The following is a 26,857-nucleotide window of genomic DNA, read 5'->3' on the forward strand; positions in this document are numbered from 1 at the left end:
GAATGAAAATAAATGAATTGAATTGAATTTTTAAAAAAATCATGCAGCGCGCACTCACATGCCGTCACGCACAAGAACACTCCGCAATCACGCACACACTCGCACACCTCTCATGCAACATAACGCAACTATAAATTATTTAGACAGGGATAAAACACCCTGGTAAACCACAGAAGAACATTTTACCTCTTAACAATATCATGATTAGCCAAAATGGAATATTTCATTGTATAGTAATATATATATATATATTTTTTGTTTGTTTGTTTAAACCAATTACCTGTATGTATGTAATTCGTGTAGACGTGTAAAATTATCTCATGTCACACTGACTGAGGTATTGTATAAATGTGACCTTGCATCACAAAACCACCAAAAAGTCTCCAGACATAGATTTTTAGTTAAGGACAGATTCTGAAAGAGTAGACTCTAAGCTTGAAAATGATGTATAACTCAATTCGAATGAACTCCTCTAACCTATCTAAATACTGAAAAGAAAGCACACGCTTTGGAAAAGTGTGAACTGAGAAAAGAGGCTCTGAAATACAGGGTCTCTTCAAGCACTTAATCTTTACCAAACCAGGCCATGAAAGGGACAAAAGGAACAAAAAGAACAAAACACAGTTGTAAACCACAGGAGCAAGAACAATGAAGGAATTATCAGATTATGCTGAAATTGAGCGTGCTCTATCAATACATTCTGCTCATAATTGATGCTAACTTTCAAAGCAGTAGCGTTATCCTTTCAAAAGTTATTAGACTTGAAAGCGAAGAGTGTGCAAAGGATTTCAAGAAATGAAAAGGGGACTCTAAGACATACCTGATCATTCTGCTCTCTCCAAGAAAAGGGTTGTAGGAAAACTGCTGAAAACACACTTTCCCAATCATGTTATGCTACCGAACTAAAGGATAGTGCAAAAGAAGGATAGCTCTTTCAGAAAATACGAAAATCTCAAGATTGACTTAGTTGACATTTCACCTTTTTGTGTGTGGTTATGACTACAATTTCACTCATGTGGAAATACCATGAATACAGGAAACTCTTTTAATAATTCCATAACTTTCTTACATTAGATCCAATTTATATGAAACTTTTACCAGTCTGTTACCCTGATTTTTCTCTATTCATTCAAGCCTTCTTGAACGTGGATTGGAGTTGTACTTCACCGAGTCTGAGTCTGGCAACGAATTGTTCTTAAAGCATTGTTCAAGGTATGTATTCTACGTCTACATTGCTGGTTGAAGATATGCAACGTAGATTCAAGTCATGAGCATGACAGATAACGTGTCCGACTTTTATAATGTATTCCTTTTCTATTAAAGCAAGAAAAAAAAAACTGTTGCTAGTTCTCTTCGACAAGACTTATTTCTCTAGTCTTTTCTTCCCGACTTCTTTTGTTTGATGGCGGGACACATGCATGGTCCTCTGTCAGTCTACATTTTAATCAATTAAAGTGATCATCACTGTCTTTGTCTTGGCAAAAGAAGAACACAGTTTAAAAACTGTCGATCAACTACTTTCCACATGTTAACACATCACACATCTTACCCAATAGGATATCCAGTAGGACTTGAATCGATTCACTGACAATATAAAAAGTTAGGTAATGAATATTCTAATCAAAGTTAACACCTTTGTTCAAGAAAAGACCAAAAAAAAAAAGAAAGAAAGAATAGTTCCGTTTACTATAGTCGCAGGGAATACATGGGCCAACGTAATCGGACAAACAACGGAACCACAATGGAATATCACAGGCAATCAGTTAATTCCACGGGATTGTTAATTGAATTAGTTTGCTTGGCTTTTAATTAATTAGAAGGCAAATTTGTGATGCATTCACATGCTTTTGCGAACTACGCGACTCTCCTCTGAAGTATGCCGCGGTAAGCGAACGGAACAATGCATCGACCACGCGAAAGCCGGCCGTTGCACGGTTGGAAATCGCTCTGTTTGTCGACTCTCTCGATGGCCAATTTCGAACCCATCGATAATCCATTGTTTGCCTATCTACACATTATAGAGTTTCTGGATGGCACTTGTCAACTTTTCGAAAGTGATATTTGGGATTAGTGTACCAAGAAAGGGTGATTATGGTATATCAAAGAAATAAAACAGCTCGCGACCAGCAAACACGGGTTGTTCCCTGCCGCGGCCACACGCTCGACTCGCGACCGAATCGGCGATTCAATATTTGACATCTTTAATGTGTTTACTGTTCCGTTTTATCACGGCCTTTTGTTAGAAGGGGGCTAGCATGGCGCGGGATGGGGAATGCGAGAGAACAGTCAGCGGCCGATAACGGGGACTGGATGAAGTGAAGTCGGTAATCGCCCCGTTTCCATGCGCCTCAGAAAGCCGGTCGAGCAATGCTGAGTGATTCCTGAAGTTATATCCACTCCTTTACTATAGGTAAAGGAGAGAAGAAAATAAGAGAGAATGAAACTGCAGGCCCTTTTCTTCTTACTTGCTCTTTTCTAATCGATGATCTGCGCTTATCAGAGAAGCAAAGAACTAATAATAAGTAGACATAATGGGAGAGATTCAAGGCAAGGGCAGAAAAAATATAGATCGATAAATTGATAGATAGATAGATAGATAGATAGACAGATAGATAGATAGACAGATAGATAAATAGATAGATAGATAGATAGATAGATAGATTGATAGATAGATGGATAGATTGACAGATAGATAGACAAATAGGTAGGTAGACAGATAGATAGATAGACAGACAGATGGATAGATAGGGAAAGAGAGAGAAAGAGAGAGAGAATGCAGAATTTGTCTGCTTACTTGCTACCATATACGAAAAAGCAAACTAAGGAGATATTGAATGCTTCCACAGTGTTATCGAGACATGAAATGTGGGCTTTGGAAACATTAAACACCAATAATCATAACAAAAAATAAAAGTAACAAGGGCGATACACTCATATCAAATTTACTGGAAGATGGTACTATCGCTCAAATGGTAATTGAACGTGTATGTTCGAGACCCTTTATTTACCAGTTTGTTCACCTTGTAAACTTATTTCGACGCCATTGAATGTACATGCACAAGCACAAATAAGAATGCATATTTCACGATGGCCAATAGCGCATGCATTACATCCGCCACCAACTGACTTATGGAAGTGCTTACAATGTCTGTTTTGTTTGGTTGATGGCAGAATGTGATAATTTCCATTATTAGTCATTGGGAGCGGAGTAGGTCCTCTCAAATTGAAAGTATAGAGCTAGGAAGGAGAAACTTACATTTTGGAGACCAAAGAAAGTGAGCCGACATGATAGACTTGTCATCAAGGTTGTTAAGAAAAATCAAAGTGCGCATGTTCAGAATGGAATTCATGTGATAATGAGCATGAAAACGAACAGGAAATAAAATTATTATGAAATCTTATCTACCCCTCTCAGCATTGTGTCGTCAACATGTTAATGGAATTACAAGCCCTGCATGTCTAGTTCATATTTCGCTTGGGAACGATTTAAAAGTTGTAGCATTGTAATGTTAAGAGTTTTCACATTTTTAATTCGATACATAAGATGTGCGTTATATATCATGGATATTTCTACAATATCATTCTCGATGTCACGTCTTCATCTGATAGCTTCTTTTAGAATAGTCCCACACTGGACTTTTTGTGTTTGTATATTGTCAACATGCTATTGATTAATGAACGTGCACCAAGTACATGGAAACTAATGTTTGGATAGGACGATTCTTTTTTTTTATTTACTTCATGGTAGCTATTGCAGTACGTTCATCTCATTATTATTCCATCACCCACAGAAAGGAAAGATGGTGTATATTTTTGTGTAAACTAGATATCTTCTTATCATCTAGTCAAACACAAATACACACACACACACACACACACACATATATATATATATATATATATATATACAATTGTATATATATATATATATATATATATATATATATATGTAAATTTATAAATCTATAAACATATAAGTATATATATATATATATGTAAATTTATAAATATATATATATGTATATATAATATGTATGTGTGTGTGGGGTGTGTGTCTGTCCGTCTATCTGTGGTTGAGCCCTGACGTCACCTGTCCAGACAGACGTTGTGTCGTTCATCTCTCCAGTATTTATCCAATCTCCAAGCCTAGAAAAACACAGCCTATGATAAATGTCGACCAGCGGCTTATTGCCACTGGTCTGCGAAGAAAAGACAGGATAAAAGAGAGAGAAAGAGAGAGGGAGGAGGAGGAGGCAGAGTGATATACATGGCGAAAAATAGACAAAGAGATGCTATAACTATAGGAAGAAATAAGACATTCACATTTGAGTAACACCACCATAGAAAAACTGTCCTAAAGCAAGCCGTAACAGGATGTCGTGGAAAGCTAAAAACAGGGCTGCTGTGTAGTAATGCCAACTGAATTGCATCACGAAACAATGTTTTCATATTCATTCCAGACATACATGTGGAATGATACATTTCATTTTTGCATTTTGACGTGGAAAGAAGTAGGTTCAAAAGTAAGTTATCATTATGATAATGTGGTTGGCGAATTTGGAATTGGTGAGAGTATACCTGCTGAGGAGGCTTATAGTCAAATTAGTGAGGAAGAAGTTTGACGTCTTTCACCATTTTGGCACTTTTGTTTATTTGATTTTTGGTTTCTATCGCTGCTGCACAATTTTTTTCACTTGTCTAATGCAAGACTACAGTGGTACATACACATTCTGTATTTTAAATAACATAAGAAATGATTATTTTAGTCTTATACCAAGGGTAGAACCCTTGTTAAAAGAACTGTTCTTTCATACGGTCCCTAACTGCATTATACCACTTTATAGGATTGGTAGGTAGACTGTTCGGGTGCACGTCATGAGTTCGATACCCACGAGTCATACAGCCTACGAGTCATACAGTCCACGAGTTATGCAGCGACATTTGGAAGAAAAAAGGTCCATAAGTCATACAGTTCATGAGTCATACAGCCCATGGGTTCGATATTAAGCAAACAATAAGGCTCACGAGACCTCCAGGGCTCTTTTTACTTAGTGTCGAACTAATGGGCCTTATTTGCCTAGTATCGAACTCATGGGCTGTACGACTCATGAGCTGTATCACTCATGGACCTTTTTCAATGTCGAACTCGTTGGCTGTATGATACATGGGTGTCAGACGACCCCGACTGATCAACACTGCAGCCACAAGGGTCATTGTGGGTAAAACTCCAAATTGTCAATGGTGTTTGTATGATTCGAACTCAGGATTTCCCCTTTGAGGGGTCTAAAGCCCTATCCACTACACCTCTGTGAGAAAAAAGAAAGAAAAAGATCCTGACTATTTAGGCGGACGAAATAATGAGAGAAGACGATATCCTCGGAGCATCACACATGATGTAATCTAATCTGTCAAACATCAGTCCAGTTTTTATTTTTATTTTTCTGTCAATCCTAGCTCATTCAGGTCTTCGTAGGGAAAGGGAGAGATCTCTCGGTGAAGAAACATAGCCACGAATCTGATCTTGTGAAAAATGGGACGATATGACGGCTCTTTTTGCAAACATGACTGACTCCTTCTCGACATGGAGATGGGCCATTAACCTATATTTTCTCCCTCTCCTGTTAAACAGACAAGAAATCTGACATACTGGGGAAAAAGGGGGGACAAAAAGGATCACGAAGAGAAGAAATATGGTTGGGCGGATTTGGAGTCAAGAAGCCCCGGCCCACACAGGAGGATGAGTCTGCTCTTAAAGTCGAGAGGTTTTGGTGGAGTGGTAGCAAGGAGATAAAAAATATTGAGAGCTGGGAGGAGACTTTTGAAGAGGTTCCAGAGCCTGGTGGAGTTGGGCGATGATGAGGCGGGGATGCAGATAAAGTTATCAGCCCATCGGGCCCTCAGAGCCTGACGTGTTTTATTTTTTTCTTTACCTGCGTCTTCTCGGGAGCTATCGCCTCTACAACGTCGGAGGATGATGTTGGAAGATAAAACGCCAGCCACATCTCTAGAGACCAGCAGATATGTATCCTATCCATGTTAGAAAGGCGCGTAGACTAATATCTTATTGTCTTTTTCCTATTAACCCACTCGGGGCCATCATAAAAATAGTCAATTAACATTTAGATAGCGTATGGTAGAGAGTTAACTTACGTACCGTGTTGTTGAAGTTTTCATCATGCAAGCTCTTTTTCGTGTTTTGAAATATAATGTGTGTGTGGGGGGATAAGAAAAAAATCGACCCTTTGTAGTTTGAAGCCTGCCTGTCACAGAACTTCTCAAAAACAAAACAAAAGCTTCTTTTTTCATGATGACGCTTGACATCAGTGTGGTATTCGTCAAGTTGAAAACATCACGCCAGCTAGTAGTTTTGAAACAAACGAGAAAACACTCCCTCAAATAATCTTTAGATTTCTCTTCAGCTATCAAAATGTCATTGCCTTCTGAGAATATAAGTCGTGTGCCTCACAAGTGTTTCGTTTGAAGGAGGCATTGCTTAAGAGTATATATTTCCCATTTAACCCGTTCCATACTACATTCTGAAATCCCGATAGACTTAATACACAGGCCACAAGGTTCTTGTATGGAACGGGTTAACGAATCTGACGTGCATGGTCCTACACGCTTACAGCATTTCTTCTTTTGTTAAGAAATGAAGTTGTCGAAACACTGGTGGGGAAAATGATCACCAAAGGTTTCAACAAAATGAAATTCGTGTAGGCCTACCCTACCAAACTTTCTCAGAGGTGATACTTTGTTTGTAAATATCTCGTTAGTGGCAACGTCAATCTTTTTTTCTTTTTAATAATTTTAGTATGCCTGAGCATCTTTTAATCCATCTTGAACATCATTTTACACTTCATTCAGGAAAGTTCGATATCATCTTAAAACTGATGTAGCAACTTATTTCTGTACACTGTAATTCACTACGATCACTATCTGTAACGTGGATTTTTCTTTATGTATACCATGTATACTATATGCGAAAAAAAAAGGCTGCCTTACAGCAGTCTAGGTGTGAATGCCGCAAGATGCATATTATAATGCAATTTTTACCACAAATGATTGATTGATTGATTGATTGATTACTTTATTGTCCACTCTGGAAATTCTTGTACATTGGATATCCAACAAAATAAACATTAAAATACATGACAGGTACACCACAGACATATCATCACAATAGAGAACTTGAAGAAAGGAAGCCTCCTTACTTATTAGCCCTTTCTAATGTTTTACACGTAATCACGAGTTTGTTGATCAGGCTGCCAAAGCCAAATAAATGACAGACAGCACTTGCTTTTGATTTTCCAATGACCTGGCTGTAAACACGCGAGACATGTCTCTTGAATAAAAGCTCTTGAATAAGAAATACAAAGTGCAGCAAACAAGTTAAGAGCAGTGCCTTGTTTATTCTTTGATGGCCCTTAGGCCTTCGTCCATAATACTCTTTCAGAGGAGGGGGGTATCGTTTCCGTTGTATCTGTAAGTAGCTAATGAATGAAAGGGCAGAAAAGTATTCTAAAAAAATCAACTAAACAAATGAGAATGAAGTTTATATGGTTACTTGAATGCTTGATCATTCAGACCATATAGGCCTAGTTATAAAAAAAAAACCCACAAAAAGTAGTATACATCCAGCAGCTCAGCCATGAAAAACCTTTTTTTTTTCGCTGTGGAAAAAAAAAACCCCAACAACAATAAGTGATGTCCATGGTTAATGCCATTGCGACCTCCGACATTCATAAACGGAAAGTGACATAAAGAGAGAATGAATGGGGAATAACGTCCTAAAACCATTCATTTCTCTAACTAACTTAGCATTCTTATTTCCAAAATCATATCAGTTCTCCCGAAACCAATCATGAAACATGGTCAAGTAATAAGACTGACCCCCCAGCCCCTAAAAAAAAATGATATTGAAAGTAAATCGTCAAATTGGGCTAAACGCAATTGACTTTAATTTCTTTAAATGTTTTTAATTAAAGTCTCAATTTTCACCTTAAAAAAACACCAAAGTTGTTGAAATAGACTCAGAAAAAATTACAGCTCTCTACAGGCCTTTTCGTAAAAGAAAAAGTACCTGTCGTATGAAGTAATTTTACTGATGATTTTTGCCGTAGGGGATGGAGTCGTCTTGTTTTCTGCTCCAAATCATCTCCAACGAGATGATGAAGACTTCTCCTTACCTGCACGTTTTAACATCCGGTTAGAGTTCTCCCATTTAACCTGCACGTTTTAACATCCGGTTAGAGTTCTCCTAACCTGCACGTTTTAACATCCGGTTTGGAATTCCATGTATTGAAATCCTAAAGCGGACCTAAAAATAGTTGTCAAGTTCACTCAACTTGACTCTCCCCGTTTGTTCTTCTAAATGCTAATGAGGCCATTGAAAAGATGAAATACCTTTTTCGATTTACGACATGTTTGGTGAGTATCAACAAAGATCTTTCTTTCGTATTGTCTCTTTTGTGGGGTGGGGTAGTGGATGATGTGTTGATAGAGTGTCCATGATTAGTCGGCAGCTGTTTGGATTCACAAAGCATTGGTATACTTGTATATCCCCATTGATATGCGTCGGCCAGTGGGAACGCACCCTCAAAGAAAATATGGGAGCTGAATTATCGCCCTGGATGCTGATGATTCGATATCATGAGGTGAAAGTGTTTTCACAGAGCGAATAAAGAATGTAGTGAACAATAATCACCCTCTCGCTCTAATCACCGTCTCGTGTCGACGAGATGGAAACTAACGGCCCGGCCGTTATTATCGTGGCACTGTCCCTCTAGGGTTGTATTTACTTCGTATCGACGGAGTCAAATAAACGAGACGTCATTCCGAAACAATATCCATGCATTAGATTTTAAATGGTTGTGGAGGGATAAATCATTAATAATCAGTGAGCGAGTTCATGGCGCAAAAACAAATTAACCCATAACAGTCAGCGTGGGGCGATAAGAGTGTGACATATTGCTGCCGATAGCTGGCCTAAGTCGCGGGGGCTGGAGAAGAGAGAGAGGAGGAGGAGATCGGGGCGGATTTGACGGGGGTCGAGCTGACAAGGTAAGTATAGATGACTTTGGAAGCATCAGTCTTGCGCTCTCGTCCTTGAGCTATTTTGGTAGATTACAAGCCAGATTACATACATCTTTTCTTATCTCCTCATCTCTCACACAGCATTGACAACGAAAAAGAGCCGAGGATAAATATCGACGGCAGCAAAAGGTCCAGACAATTTGTAAGGTGGAATCCTCCATGGAAGAATGTTTAAGGGTAAGGTAAGATGCCTTAAAGGCCATAATGAATTTCAAAATTATCACTATTCGAATCAAATTGTTAAAGTTCCGTGTGATAGTTGGGAAATGAAATAAGGCAAATTACCGTAGATTTACATATTATGAAGATTGATATACTATTATAAATGTGCAAGGTATGTTTTTGGCAAAGTGGATGCATAATTGTGCGTAGAAAATACGATAATGTAAAGTGTAAGAAGTTGAATGTATAGGTCGTTATACAAATAAAACTGTGATATTGTTTCGAATATTTGTTCCGTTTTCGTGATTTATAAAATCAATTCTTCTATAATTGTTTTCTTCAGAGATTTGACATACTTACTTATTTTTAAATTGCTGTCGAATCTTCCTTGATAATATGTACATAAGACTAAATACATAAGTGTGTTCGTTTATATCAGCTACTTACTCAAATTTCAGTTTGCCTTTACTTTCGATGTAGACAGTGTAATTAAGTAACGACTAAAAGAGCAGTTGTTGATGATATGTTCTATCAGTTCCTTTCCAATTTAAAAAAAAATCCTTTGGTATTTCTCTAATACTAATATCCAAACACTGATGTATTAAGAACATTTCTCTTGTTCTGTGTCGAGGGGTCTTTGGGGGTCACGTCATATTTTCAGGTTTTACGCTATACTTTTACAATAGTGTCAAAACACTATAATCAAACGTTTTAACTTTTTGTTGCTTTTTCTATCATGAGGGTTTAGCGTTTATACTCACAGTTACAATGAATGATTCTACCTATCTACACTTTTGCATAAATTGTCACATTTCAGGTGGAAATTTTCCCTTGACGTTGAAAACTAATAATGAAGGGTAAATGTAACATCTTCTTTTGTGTCTTCGAAGTGCTGCATGCGGAGCGGTCAAAACAAAAAGGCAAAACATTATTTACATTAAGGCGACGAAACCCATTATAAACATGATATATGTAGATTGAGTGAATCCAGAAATATTAGTATAGAACGCATCATAAGGACAATCTGTTCAAAGTTATGAATTTTTGAAGTTTTGGTACCGCCATCGCTGGATAAGAAGACTACAGTAATTCTTGGCGTCACAGTAGGACAACGATATTATAAAGACAATTTTAAGAGAATGAATAAAAATCAAAATAGTTTCATATTTGTAGTATAAATGAAAGCTTACTTTGCTTCTCTCTTTCAGAAGGCAGGGAGAAATAATATTTTTACCCTCAACGTTTATGTCAGTAACATGTGGAAGGAAGGTATACTTGACATAAAAAGATGAAATATTTCTGCATTCACTTAATGTGCATATTTGGGCTTCAGTCCCTCTTAAATGGCAAGCTTAATTGAGGTGCATCTTTGTTATGAAAAATCAATGTCCTTTCTATTTCAAAAGAGCTATGTACTTTATGCACGTAAACCACGACTTTGTTTTCCAATTTAGAAATAGTTTTGGCTACTTTAGTCCCTCGGATAGGACATAAAATGGAGGTCCCGTGTATGAGAGAGTAACAACTCATGCACGTAGAAGATCCCGCTTCATTCATTCATCGCAAAGAGCAGGGTGTTTAACCTGGTGAAGTGGTCCCGCCTCACTTCCAACTGGATCCCATGGAAGACCAGCTTAACGTAGCTGAATATGGGCTATCCAGCCATCTTCTCAGATGGAAATGAACAAACAAACAACAAACAAATAAACAAACAAACAATGAAGAGAGTTATTCTAATTAGGTAGAGATGAGTTCAAAAAAGGGAAAAAAGATGATGATAGTATTTTAGTTGAAGTAAAAGACATTTTGTATTGTTCAGATAGCAATAAAAAACCGACATGATTAATCAAAGTTTGTGGGGATCGATGGATGTATGTGTGTGTATAATACATACTTGCAGATTTTTGTAGTCTTTTGGTTTTTTTCTTTGTGTGGATTTTCACGAAATCATTGTTTGTATTCGTTTCATTGTGAAAACGACTGCGATATTGAACGAAATTCGAATAAAAAATCATAAAAAAGTATGTGTAAAGGGGTTGTGGGGATGTGTAGTGTCTGGCTTTACATGTACATGTATCTGTCACCTTTTGTGCTGCTGTCGATTTTTACCGTGTGTATTTGATATGACTTGAGTAAGTTGGTGTTTTTTTAATTCCCTCCCATTAATTTGTTAATTCTGACAATTTTATACTTTTTATATAAATTAGTTTTAGTAGAAATGTAATTTCATTTCTGTAATCATATTTTGTTTTGACTATTAAATTTTTGTGTCTTGCCTAGGATTTGTACACTAGTTTGTGTAGTTTTATGCAGTTTTTGATTTGTATTTTATTGATGATCCACTATCACTGATTATGTTATGTATACTTGTTTTCATTGCACGGACTAACAGCCGTGACTGATGTTAGTACCGTGAATAAATAAAATAAATGAATGAATATCATGAGCTGGCTCTCAGATCGCGATAAATAGTCTTTGCTTGTATTTGGCAAATCTCTATTCATCAGTTTTTGAATGAAACTCCGCCACCTGCTTATATTGCCTTTGGTATAGACAAAGTAAATTTAACAAGCAGTGACACAAAAGGCTTCATTAAAATCGGACAAAATGAAGAAATATGGAATCAACAAACTAAACTTAAAAAGCATTGATGTGAAAGGCTTCATTAAGATCGGACAAAATGAGAAAAATATGGAATCAACCAACTAAATTTAACAAGCAGTGATGTAAAAGGCTTCATTAACAACAGACAAAATGAGGAAATACGGAACTTTACCACATTTTCACAATGTACTCAAACTACTTTGTGCATTGCACATTCCGTAAATAATTAAGCAGGTCATCCCTATATGTAATCATTGTAACTCTAACAGTGTCTAAAATGATCCCACGGATTCGATACTTACTGTATGAATTTGTGTCACAAACTAAATTTGATAGGGAAGCATACTGATGTGCCGATGGGAAGCATGTGACGTGATGACACCACCCACATTATTTGTATGATTCGATAATGTAGTCACGGGTGTCACTGTTTAAAGATAAGATGTGAAACTATTAATTCATAGAGCAATCTCATTTTCTGTCTCATAAATGAATATCTTTTTTTTTTCCTGTCTTGATTTTATCCTATTTCTGAGGTCAACTTGGATGTTGGGTGGAGTTTTTATGAAATGGCTCAATGTTTACTCCTCTCTCAAGAAATTATAATCTTTTAAAACAGACAAAACTTTTGCCTTTTTCTTCATTCCGGTCTTGGTCCTCATCCCATTTTTTTCTCCATCCTACGATTGTCACTCGAAAGCCTCAGGTGGGAAACATCAGAACCCATTTGTATATTTTCTCTCGAACAAAGGTGGCACTGAGAAAATCCCCCTCGGTTCGCCGCCGTATTCACTGCCGGTCTCCACGCCAAGCAACTAGGGTGGGCCGTCTTCAGGTCTTTGAGTCCTAGCTGGCGAAAGAAGGCACGCGGAGCTAACTCTTCTTCATTTTTTTCCCCCAGAAAAAAAAAAAAAAATTACACCCCTTGTCTATTTCTCCAAACCTTTAACACATGTCATATTTCCTTTCATAAACTTGAAGTTCCCTCTTCATTCATGTGTATGGAATTTGTTTTTCATCCTAGTCGGGGTTTTTTTTTCTCCCTTTTTTTTTTTGCTTGCATTTTAAGCCCATTTGCTTTTTGTCTTCGTCACATCACACTCTGGGACATTTGTTCAAACAAGAAGAGGTTGCGGCGACAAGAGATGCTGGAAGAGGAGGAGAAGGGGGAGGAGGAGGGGGAGGAGGACGACGAAGTTAGAGTATAGAAGGGTAACACGGAGAGTAAAGAAGCGCTTCCGCTTGGTACCACCCGAGCAAATGACAGACACGTACAGACTGTGCTCATCAGTGCTGCCAGGCTAGCCCGCGTCTCGCAGCGCCATTTCAACGAACCGTGTCGTTTACCAATCATACAGCATATCACACGTGGGAGCATTCTTTGCAGTGCATAACAATTACTTTCTCCTAACTTTTTCCCCCCTCATCTTCGCAGTACTTCATTGCACGGAAGCGGTCTTTCGCAAGTTTATTTCCGCAAGGAAATGACTGAGGAATAATTTTCCTTTTATTTTTCCTATAAACACGAAAGCACAGAGCTCCTCTTCATCCTTGCTCAGAAATGAATTGCAGAGAATTGACTGGAAAGGTATCTTAACCCAGATATGGTGGGGTGCAGCACGATTAGGTTGAATTACTCTCTGTAATCACCTAACATCATGACCAAGTGATTTGCGCTATCACGAATACCTAAAGTGACCTTATTATCTTATGCCCATGTATGGAGAAAGTATGTCCGATGCCTGATGCACTGTGCCCAATGCACTGACCAAAAAGTTACTTGAATTGAAACTGAAAGTTACTTCTGTGATGTTTTGAAGTACAACCATTGATAACACTGTGACGAGATGGCATCTATACCCCTTTTGATTTGTATATCTGATTGTGCCCCAATTTCTTGATTATCTTATTTTCATCAAAATGATTTCCCTAATGTGCATAAATTGGAGATGAAAATGTTTTACTGCGCAGATTACTCACAGTCAGATAATCAACAGCTGATAATGAATTACAGAATACCGGTTTTGCGTCATATAAATTAGCATATTGATGCTTATATAAGAGCCGCAGGCGGCTCTCCCTTTAGAAGGGCTGAAATTCGTCTGTATGAGAGACGAATTCGTGTTTATGATCAACAAATGATAAACACGAGATAACATGTCTGGTATTACAAGTTTTCTGTGAGAGATACTTCTCATTAATTCTTTTTTTTTTTTTTTGCTCAAATTGTCACCTGTCGATTGTTCTAGTTTTTTTAGTTTTTACTGATACTTATTCACTCCGAGTGTGTGTGGCTTTTTTGTTTTATCTTTAAGGCGACTAATGATGACTATTTATGTAGGCCTACTTATTACATTATTTGCTGGCGAAAGCATCTGCAGTTCAGAAGTAATGTACATGTAACTGTGATGTCACTTTATTGCGCATTATATCTTCACAAATAATTTTGTTAAACAGGAATCATTTGCAAAAGCAATTAAGCCTCTAAGTGAGAATTGCACTTACTCCCTTATTCGCAGAATAAAAAAAAAACTTAAGGTAAATGACATTATTTTTGTTTACAATATCCACTCGTTATGTTTCGTTTATGTAACAGTCAGTTACCATTATCTTTCCCCATTCTTTAAGTTGAACAAGACATACACTCTTATCCTACAAGACTACCTGAAAATTTAATTTATAAAAATCTTAAAACGGTGATTGTTCTGAAGAAATCTATCAGACACACCGGGCCCGATATAATGAAATCTCTTCCTTGTGATATTCGAGTAATGTGTGTACATGTACAATGATAATGCAGATACCAATCAATCAAATTAAATCATATCAAATCAAATCAAATAAACAATGCTGTAAAGGAAAGTTTCATAATTATATTCTTTTTCGATTATACTTACAACCAAATGTGGATATTTCTCCGTTGTGATAGGTAATCTATGCACCTGACAGACAAACGTAAATGTGTATTTGTTAGATGATATAGATTTTGTAGATGATATAGATATATAAAGATATTTCCAATTTTGGAATGGATCTTAGAATCAGTTTGTGGCAATATTCAATGAAATGCGCTTGCATTTCATGATGTTGTTTGAAGGGGAAAATCCAGTCCAAATATAAGTTAGTCTGATAAAAAAGAGTAAAATCTTACAAGTTCAACGGTAAAAATTTGACTGAAATGGGATGAAAAATAAGGAAGTTACGACATTTTTAAGTTTTGCTAATTTCTGCAAAACAATTCTTGCACAGTGGATATGAATTAACAAATGTGTGAGCTAACCATGTGATAGCCTCAAAATTTTCCATTGATCGTGCACAAAAAATGACAAAAAAAAATCAATGTTTCTGTCATTTTGGTCTTAAGCATGATGTTATTCCTGGTTGAATAACTTCAGAATAGTGATCAGTTAGATATATCAGGATTTGAGCCTCGAGCATAATTGCGTTTGAATGAAAAAGTGGAAATTTCAAAATTTTATGTACAAACTAAATAGTAAGTTGTGAGGGGATGACACGCTCACTTTGCCATTTGCATATTCATATTGACCGTTCAAGAACTGTGTCCTGAAAAATTAGCAAAACTTCAAAATGTCATAACTTCCTTATTTTTCACACGATTTCGATCAAAATTTTACCATTGAACCCGTAGTATTTTACTCTTTCTCATCAGACTATCTTGAATTTGGACTAGATTTCCTCTTTAAAGTGAACATGACTATTAAGAGCATGAGAGCGGTAGTCATACATTTCAAATGATTCGCAACGAGACGTTATTGAACACGATGGGAACAGACACGACCAAACGTAAGAGTTTGTCTGTGTGTGATAGTGAGTATGTGTGTGTGTGTGTGTGTGTGTGTGTGTGTGTTTTGTGTGTCTTAAGTCTGTTGTTTTATGTTTGTATTCGTTTACGCGCGTATTGAGGTGTGTATATTTGTGTGTGTTCATGGCGGTAGGTACGTGTTGCATGGGTGTTGTCTCGTGCTGGTGCAAGTGGGGTGCTGATGCATTGGATGTTTTCGGCGTCCAGCATCGGCAGGATGCATCGGCGCCAAGCTTGCCGTGGCGCCACGAGACTGCTGGCGTGTTATACTTGAAATGATCTTGGGTTAACATTCGGATGAAAATGCAGCTTCATTGATAATCCTGGCATGTACGATAATTATTAGTAATATTTTGACAATGTTTCCATTTCTTACATCTAGACAGACACCGGATGAGGAGATGCTTGTACAATGTTGTGTTACACTATGTTCGCGGTAGCTACGTGTACTTGAATGAAATTGTGCTCCGTACTTACGCTGACTTTAATCAATTGAGTAGAATCGCACAATTTAATTCAGTTCAATTCAAATGAAATTTGATTTCCAATAGCACATGTTTGTTGTCGATACAAGTTAAAAGAAAATAATTTACTACAACAAAATATGCAGATATTCTTGAACTAATTGTTCAAAACAATTGCGTTATAAATTGGAAAAGAGGGACCCAAGTAAGAGACAAATAAGAAAATGAATAATTCTCCAAAATTTAGATTAATTTTTTTTTTCATAAGTTAAGATGATAGATAACAATTAAGACATTGGGATTGGCTGCACTCTCTAAATTTTTGAATAGCTTCCAATCTTTGTTGTCAGTATTCGGTTGACCTGATGCCTTGAAAGTAAGTACTATAGTGAGGTGGTGATGCTAAGCTTTGCTTCCTTTATGTTTGGTCTATTTCTCTCTTTTTCGTTATGGGGGGGGGGGGGAGGAAGCTCGACAGGACTAATTTTATGCTTTAGTCAAACAGGGTTATATAGGTGTGTTGACGACTTATGAAATTAACACAATTAAAGAAATCTAACAGAATGTTCATCAAGAAAAAAGTAATTAGCTATCTCTTATTCTTCTATTCATCATGACATGTGTGCATGTGCGTGTGTGTGCGTGTGTGTCTGTGCGTGTGCGTGTGCGCGCACGCAACAGGGTATCGGTCAGTGTCTTTTACTGAGACTTTAGTTCTTCTCAAAGACGTGCCATGGTCTGGTTTTCGCAGACTAGTTGACCTACGGCTCACACCCTGACGCTGCTGCCCAACAATGCCGGGCCGGCCGGGGGCCTCCTGAATCATACATATATATATTTTTAATTGTCAGAGCTTCTCTGACCGACACTCTGACTAATTGCAGTGCCCTTTTCCAAGCTTATATACCATAACCAACTCTGTTCTCCGATCTTTGACGTCAGATTTTCCGAGGACATCTCACTTGCCGCACGGTACAGCTTTCGGACCATTTAGAGCTTCTATTCCCCCTCCCCCCTCCCCCTTTCCTCCTTGCCGTCGTACAAAAACCACAGTTTTTCTTGTCAGCCTGTCATTAAACGGGAAAAGAGAGGGAGAGGAAAAAAAATGAAATTTTAGCCAGCCATCATTTCGATGCGCTCGTTTGTTATCACAAGTGGTCTGGTCTCTTAACGTCAAAAAAATACCTCGTCGTCACGCAGTTTATTCATTCGCGACGCACGCACCAGCAATTTGTTCGACTTGGAGATCTCCCCCCTCCTACCATCCCTCCCCTCCTCCCTATAATCCCATCCCACTCCCGCGTTTTCTTCCTTACCTCTCTACTCAATCTTTTATCCCACCCCACCCAACTCCCCCCCTCTCTCTCTCTATTCATCTATGTCCTGTCTTCCATTCTCTCTTTAAACTTTTTCATACTTGAATCATCTCAAATACTGTACCCATTTCAACTGATTTTGAACAGAGGAGATGAACATTTGCCCCATGTGTAATCCTCTCTTGTTTGCAGTTGATGTTGTTTCCCTTACTTGCTTGCTTCATCAGGTACACGGTGTCCACTGATATTTTGAAAATAAAGATCGAATGAAGACATCGAGCATGTCTTTTTCTCGTCACATCGCAGTCGCTATATATTGCCATTATTGTATTTAGTACGCTTGAAAGGGTAACAAATGTCATTATTTTTATAACATTCTTTATTCATTTTTGTTGATACTTTACATTGCCATTTTTAGTATCATGATGACGTACAAAGTATTTTTGCTGTTTACATTATAATCACCGGTCATTTGATGGCAATCCATGATTAAACACACACACACACATTATATATAAATATATATATATATGTATATATATATATATATATATATATATATATATATATATATATGTATGTATATATATATATATATATATATATATATATATATATATATATGGTAATCTGACCTGGATTGATACTGTGAGAATCTTGTTCCAACAGTTTGTTTTTTTCCAGCCTTGACTTTGATTTTTTTTTAAAGGAACGGATAAGCATGTAGGGCTATATCATAGAACCATATCAATTAGTTCCCCTCTCTATGCTTTTCACCTTTCTTTGTTTCTTTCTCTCTTTCTCGCTCCCTATCTCTTCTCTCTGTCTTTCATCATATTTCGCCCTCCTTCATGAGGGTAGCCCCACCCTTTGCCCCCCATCCCGCTCTCTTACCATTTTTGTTTCGTCTGTCCTCTTCCCGAGGTGGCGAGCCAATAAATGCGACCTCACGACAGGCTGGTTATTTTCTTTGCCTTCCCATCCTCCCTCGCTCCTCTAAACAAATATAAACAGAGATATATTAACACCGGGCTTGTGTGACAGCGAGGGGAGGGTGGGGAAAAACTTTTCCCTTGTTCCTTACTCTTTGCGAGGTCCAGAAAATGACTCTTTGATTGTCCCTTCTTCGCGCGTTAATTACCCGACCAGCCTGTCAACTTCATAATCGGTCGCGATTTGAGCTTGAGCAGTCTGGTCGTTAGTCTCCACTGAAGGCGCTCTATATTTTTGTTTGTCATTTTACGCCCGCGCGCGTTCATTCCAGAGGCCTGTCGTCATACCGTCGTGTGCGGCAGCCGAGGACTGAAACCCAATCGCTGGTATTGACCTGTTCGAAATAAACACTTTGCTCTTTTTAGCGAGTTCCAGAAGACAGACAGAAGCAAGGCTGCGGACTATTTCAGACAATAATGACCCAGCATACCCCCCCATTTCAATCATATGTAAATAATCATATTGAGTTCCAAAATGATCAAATCAAACAGTAAAACGCAAATAATTAAGCACAGATTAATGAGGCAAAGTAATTGATATTGATCACCCCACCGTCTGATATGTTAATGACCTTGATATTCATCTTTCGATCAAATTCATACTGAATGTTCTGGTAATGTTAATGACCTGACAGTGACGTAGATTAATTTGCACTCTGTTATGCTGCCTATGGTAGACGGATAAATTCATATTTTAGCTGAGTACTCGTATTAAAAAAACAAACGACCGTATTCTCATTATTTTTGAAAACGACTCATATTTTCATTATCAAACAGTGAGCGTCCAATTACCACATGAAACACAATCAGCCCATAATATATGATCTGATTTTTTATTTTTATTTTTATTTTATTTTATTGGTTCCTGCATTATATCATTTCTCATGCAGATACATACACATACATAGTATAACTATATTACATACATTGATGGTGCTATACATATATACACTCAGCAAAAAAAGAAAGTAAACACTTTTTCGAGGTCATATTTTTCATAGAAGATTTTTATGAAAATCAATGTATTATATACCATATTAAAGGTAATTTAATTGCCTATTAGGCTAATAGGTTAATTACAAAGAAAACTTTACGCATGAGTAAGCACATTCGATTTTGTCCTCCAAGGCACAAAATAAAAAATTGCAAAAATTGACAAGTTCTCTTTTATTTGCAAATGCCCTTGATAATATTGACAACAAAAGACCAGTTTAACACAATGAGAGACATGAATAAAATAGGAAAGATAAGTTTTTGTTCTCTTTATCTCTTTATAACCTCTAAGAAAACAAACTGGGAAACTAAGGGGGAAAAACAAAAATTTTCTTTGAAGTCAAACTTCAAATTACAAAGGGAATAATAAGCATAAAGATGGTTAAATGAGGAGAATTTCTTTATTTATTTCTTTCAATCTAGTGATTTGAGAATCCATGTGACAATTTCAAGAACCGAACATTATTTACAATTTCCAAATTTGAAAAAAGTCCTCAAATTTCTACCATTTTTGTTAATTATTACTTCTTCTCTTATTTCATTTGAATTTAGATTTGACATAAGATGCTTTATTTTCCCCTTTACTTTTAGCCTTCATTGATCTTTTGGTCTTTAAAGATATCATAGAGATCAAAGGTTTATTTTTGCAACTTAATTCGTGTTTCTTTTTGTGTGAAATTTGTTGTTTGTTCTTATTGTTCTATGGAAGAGCACATACGCATGAGTGGCAAATTGTTCAGTTTTACAATTTTTACTTTTGTGCCCTGGAAGAGAAAAACAATGGTGTTCACTCATGCGTAAAATTTCCCTTTTTGATGATCTACCAGATTGATAGCCAATTGAATTACCTTCAATATGGTATATAATACATTAGCTTTCAGCCAAATATTCTATGAGAAATCTAAACTTGAAAAAGCTTTTACTTTTTTTTTTTGGTGAGTGTATATATATATATATATATATATATAAACATTAATTGTTGATAAAGTAAGTTTCTTCATTACCTTTAGAATATACAGCAATACAGTTTCTTCATTGCCTTTACAATGTACAACAGAACATATTCTTGGGGTTTTTTTCTGTTACTTTAATGCAGAGGTAAGGTGCAAAGCAGAACAAAGAGGAAAAGCTCATCTAAATCTGACAAAAACTAAAAGGGAAATGAATATTTGATTTTCGATAGATTTTCACTAAACGGCTACACCACTGCAGATGAATTGCGTATGCAATGAGGGGTGAAGTTAAGTGCTATAAAAAAAAAAAGAAACCTAAAAATTACGTCACAACTATTTTGTTGATCTCAAAGCGTTCCGACCGACGCGACACCACTTAAAAGGCCGAAATTTTGTGCAATCTTTTGTCGGCTTTACACTGTAACGGCACACTGAGGCATTGTCTATGTAACGTATACAGGGCGATATCGCTAGCCCCCCCGCATGCACCCAGTCGCATCCACCGTGTGCACATACGTGATGATGCAGCTTGTCTAGTCTGATACGCCTATATTGTACGTGCGCGCGTTCAGTCGGTGATTTATTTATGTCAATACAGTGGACCCGATAATTTGGTGAAAGTTCGTTATTCCGAAGATTCAATATTCCGGAAGTTCGTTAATCCGAAATTGAAATAAGGTTTGCTATTCCAAAAGTTCTTAGTACCGAAAGTGAGAATAAGGTTCGTTATTCCAAAAAGTTCTTAGTACCGAAAGTGAAATAAAGCTCGCTGTTCCGAAGGTTACATTTACTTATTCCGAAGGTTCGCAATCCGAAATTGAAATAAGGTTCATGATTGAGTCCGGATGTCGCTAGTAGAACGCACTTTCATTTTACTTTTGAACTTTATTCAATTTTCGGATTAACGACTTTTTTTCGAATTAACGAACATCTTGGTAGGCTATGCGGAATTTGTGTGTTTCGGAACAACGAACCCTCTTAATAACGAACCTTATCTCTTATTTCTGATTAACGAGCCTTCAGAATAACGAACATCTCGCGATAACTTAGAGGCAGTAAGCACTGAACGCACGGGTATCGGCAAACGGACGAAAGTCGCGCATGGAATTTATACACTGTACTTGATCAATTTCTTGAACATCATTATCGTTTTGTTGTTATTTTGTTTTTAGATTTTCTCTTCACAGAAATCATAGCCATCCCAGATACTTCATTAGCAGATGTGTTTTTTGTTGTTGTTGGTTGTTGTTTGTTTGGGTTTTTTTTTTGGAAAAAAACCTGATAATCGAAAGCCGTTTTCTGCCCAGTGGTCCCCTTTTATTCATTTCTAAGAATTCATGTCATTAGGTGAGTTGGAAGAGAAAGAAATTATTGCTATATCAAATTTTTATGTGTGATTACGACCGATAACCAGTATTTCGTGAAAACATGTGAAAAACGTACGTACGGATAATCCAAACGAAATTTCCCTAATTACCGAAAAGGTTTCGAAGAAGGGGCGTTTTATCTTTATTTAGAAATGAAGAGCTGTAATTTGGGGATTTATGAAAGGGTGTAATAACTGGTAAGTCATTGATAAATACTGTTTTTTCTTTCACAATGTACTAATAATTATGCAAGTTGTGCACACAAGAGTTGTGAGACGATGACATCCCCACCACATGTTATGCGCACAAGATGCATATGTTATTATGACAGCTTCACTGTTTCTTTGAATATGTGAAACTTCGTAATGTTTCGTTCTAATTGGAGCATTTCGTTCAATGAATGCCAATTTCCTTTGCTTTCTAAACACCCTTTTAGGTTTGGATAGCGACAACAAAGGCTTATTACCGTTGGTTTCAATTAAGATAAAGAATAGTTTCGTAGATTTTCCAGCTCATTTTAATGTTTGTGTCACTCAAATTCATTTAAAGGCATTTAAATTCAGACTCTACTGTCTAACGATCAGTACTGTTCTTCCCAATTTGAATCCTCATCAAATTCTATTTAAAACTTTCCCATTCATTTAGTGACAGAATGATCATTAACTCTGCACTACGTTTTCTTCATTGTTACGTTTTAACGTTGTGGAGTGTTTTCCTTTTTCATAACAATTATGCCGCATGACAGAAATACACGTGTTCATGATCATGTTAAACCTTATACATGACCATGTTTATTTTTCGATCTGGTTAATGTGGAATGTTAAAAGTGTGTTGTTTTTTCTTTGTTTATTGATCTGTACATGCGTTATTTCCTTTTTATATGGGACGAAACCATGATTATGCATCGCTTGTATTACATAATATAATATTTGGTGCAGAGTTGTAGTTGATATGAAAACTTGAAAAGAGTTTGACCAGGGAGGTCCTCTTACCTCCCTGGTTTGACCCAAAATGAATCTTGTATAGGTCTGTATATTTGTAGTCTTATTGTTTACACTTTAAAGAAATGAAATGTGAAATCAATATTTTCAATACTGTTACACATCCAACTTTTCGCTAAATAATAAATTCAACACTCGAAATGTTAAATTTACACTAAAATGTTAAATTTAACACTAAATAAGCTGAATTCATCATTTCAGAAATGATATCTAGTCTAATATTGGATAACTTATTTGAAGAATATCTTGTACAAATTCGACTATAATAAGCGAAATTTATTTTGAAAACATTCCTTATGATGCATGTTTTTCAGTTAGATTTAGGTGTGACTTTTTTTACATGTTTGTTGTAAGAATAGCGAATTTGAATGAAAAAGCATTTATTTAAACCTTTAATCGTATGCTCCTAATCTAAGTTTGCTTAGTTTTATTCGCACGAAAGACGAATGAATGAAAATGGATTCGAATGACAATTTACCAAGGCGATCAAAATTTATCGTAAATTTGAATGCTTTTGCTATTAAATTGAATGGCAAACATCCAAAATCAAGCTGGAAAAACCTGTAGTATTTTCGACCTAAAGTTGTCTGATACTCACACTGTTGTTTGTCCGGTGACAAGATATTAAAGGGGAATTGTTTATCGATGGCATAACCAGCGAGCTCTCAGATTTGTTCGTATCTTTGCTGACCATTCTTCGGGCCAAGTAGGCCTACTATTTGACCCGCCCTGGATATAGAGGGTTATGAGAGAGAGGGTCTTCATATAGCTTGTTTGGCTCGTAAAGATTTCTAAAACGTGTCACGTATATTCAAACCCTTTGCATAACTGAAACTGAGATGTAATTATTGATGAGGTTTTCCTTCGCACTACGAGTTTTACGTTACAACTACAAATCACTGCACCTTGCACTGACCTAGAATAGTCTGAATATCTTCCATAGGTTAAAGGTATTCCAAACCTCCTTGGCAATTACAGCCATGACCTATTGTATCTTAACCAATCATTTTAATCACGCTCAGTGCCTACCCTTCTTTCATACATTCGCATAACTTTTTTTTTAACTTTCTAATGTCATTCCACAACAAACTACTTGTACCAAATTCCTTTGTCATATCAATCTATAATGATCCCTTGCTGGAAATCCCACAGTAATCCTCTATATCAATGACGTTCAAGAAATACTGAAATATTATTTCCGAACTTTAAGATTATGATTTCTTCCACTTACATTTTGCAAACATTTCATGGTATTTTGATTACCGTAATATCCAAATGTTTACTGTATTTCTTTCTTTTGCAATGATGATAAGATTCTTCTCATCCAGAAAAGTGCTCTTAGAAGTTAACCATGCGCAAGCCCTTTTCTTACTTATACAATCGAATTATCATTTTCAAATAAAATCTTAAGATAACCGACTTGTTATGTAGAACGTTGGTGTGTTAGTACATACGTTACACCCACTGATAATGTATCTCCGACTATGTTTAGTGGACGCGATGCTTATCCAATCCAACAAAGCCAGTCTTTTCTATTACCACTAACAATTAAGAGCAGTCTTTGCCTTGAAAACGACCAAGTATAATATACCTTAAATCTGGAATGACCTCCCTCATAAAGTTATGAATTGCCCTTCTCTTCAGATATCTAGTTAGTAAAGATTACCATATTTATTGCTAAAAAGATATGACAATCAAACCGTATCATCTGCTACACGTTAATAACAAGATTTTCTTTAGCCAACCCTTTTCATTCTGTGTCTTCGAGGAGGATTCAGATTGGTCAAGTGTTAGTGTGCAACGTGTGTGAGGGTAAAACGCAGATGAGAAGAGCTGCAATGACGTCACAGGTTGGCAACCAAGACTGCCATTCTGAGGAAACCGGAGGATACCAAAAATGACTGGTGATTTATTGACATTCAAACGGTCATAAGTTTCCTTTTCGATTACATTTAATTTGATTTATTGGTTTTTCTACCATAACAATGAATGTTCATCGTGCGCCTATAGTGTACGTATTCGTGTGTGTGTACTAAATGGTATAGAAACATTTGTGCCTTAATAGTAGCCTACATTCATGAATAAAAGTGTTGACAATGGGTAACAGCGGAAGTAAAATTGAATACACGTTTAGCTCTTAAAATATATTATGTATCCTTAAGCATTTTCAGTGATTAGTTGTATGTGTGTCTTCATCCGATACAACTTCTCACTTTTGGTAAAGGTTTGCATACGCGCTACCTGTTTGAGATGTGAAATATCCGATCATAAGAACCCAAATATGACGAACAACAACAACAACAACAAATTAACGTGAACACGTGAAAGCATATATTCAATCTGCAAAACACTAAACATGTAGAAAAGATCCATGTTTGGAAGGTTTTATTCTGACAAAAATTTAGGATTTTTCATCAACTTTTGTTAACTATTCTAAGTTGATTCTGAAAGGCTGATAAAACTGAACAGGGAATCCTGTGGCATACCATAATTCTAACTCGATCTTAACTGTTACGACCGACTCTTCACCTAAAACCTGGGGGTCGATGCATGTTTCTTTCATTTCTTTACACATGAATTAATATACAAAAAGAATATATATTGCATTACATTTTTTTTTCTAAACAAAAGATTCCACTCGCGCAATCTTCAAGAAGGTATGAAATGACTTTCCTTTTTGGATCAATACATATTTCTTTAATTCCTTTACACATGGATTAATATACAAATAGATAGTATCCTCCTTAACTATTATATTATATTCTAAACACCTTTAGAAATTTTGTAGACACATCGAAAAATTTATCAAGAGGATTTCACTCATGCATTTTTCATTAAGGTATCAAAATGGTAATTTTCTTTTTTTGGGATAATAAATGTTTCTTTCATTCCTTTACACATGAATCAAAATACAGATTGTATACTGCAACACCCTTTTTTTGTTGTAAACAAAAGGTAACTTTTGATTATGTACGTACTTCAAAAAATTTATCAATAAAACTTTTCTCGTACATTACTTCAATAAGATATCAAAATACATGTTTCTTTCATTTCCTTACAAATGAATTAACAAATAAACATATTGTATACTACATTACGTATTAAAAAAAAAGAGGACTGTTTTCGCCTTGTACGAACTAAAAAAAAAAGCAACTTATCAATAGAATTTCACTTGTGCGATCTTGAAAAAGATATCAGAATGATGATGAAACAGCAGCATTTGAATGACATTAGTACTTGGGCCAATACATATTTCGTTAATTCCTTTATACATTACGTAATGTATAAATAGATAGTTCACAGCATTACGTTATTTAAAAAAAAAACACACACACTTTTTTAACATTTTGCAAGCACTTTTGCAGCATAAAAATGATCAGTAGCATTTTGCTCATGCACTTTTCATTAGGGTATTTTTTGGGGGGTGGGGGTGGGGAGGGAGAGTTAATAAATGTTTCTTTCATTCCTTTACACATATATTAATATACACACAGATTGAATACTGCATTACATATTCTAAACGCGCACACACATACACACACATATATATACATATATGTGTTATATATAAATATATATATACATATATATATATATACATATATATATACATATATATATATAAATATATATATATATTTACATATATATATATATACATATATATATATTTCATTTTGTATGTGCTTCGAAACACTTATCAACTGGATTTCAATCATGCAATCATCAATAAGATATCAAAATCACATTCCTACACGTGTGAATACATAATTCCTTTATACATTACTTAATATACAAATGAATAGTACACCGCAATACATTATTGTAAAAAAAACCCACATTTTTAAAATATATTTTGTAGGAACTTCGAAATACTTATCAACAGGATGTCACTCATGCATTTTTTTGATAAGATATCAAATAATATTCCTTTTTTGGTCAATAAATGTTTCTTTCCTTCCTTTACACAAAAATTTACGTACAAACAGATGGCATACCCATTAAATATTTAAAAACAAGATTTTTTTTTCATTTTGTTCGTACTTCGAAACACTTATCAAAAGGATTTCACTCGCGCATTTTTCGATA

The sequence above is a fragment of the Diadema antillarum genome, unplaced genomic scaffold, assembly GCF_040938485.1.
Source record: "Diadema antillarum isolate AM-2024a unplaced genomic scaffold, OU_Dant_1.0 seq00000653_RagTag, whole genome shotgun sequence".
NCBI lineage: Eukaryota > Metazoa > Echinodermata > Echinoidea > Diadematoida > Diadematidae > Diadema > Diadema antillarum.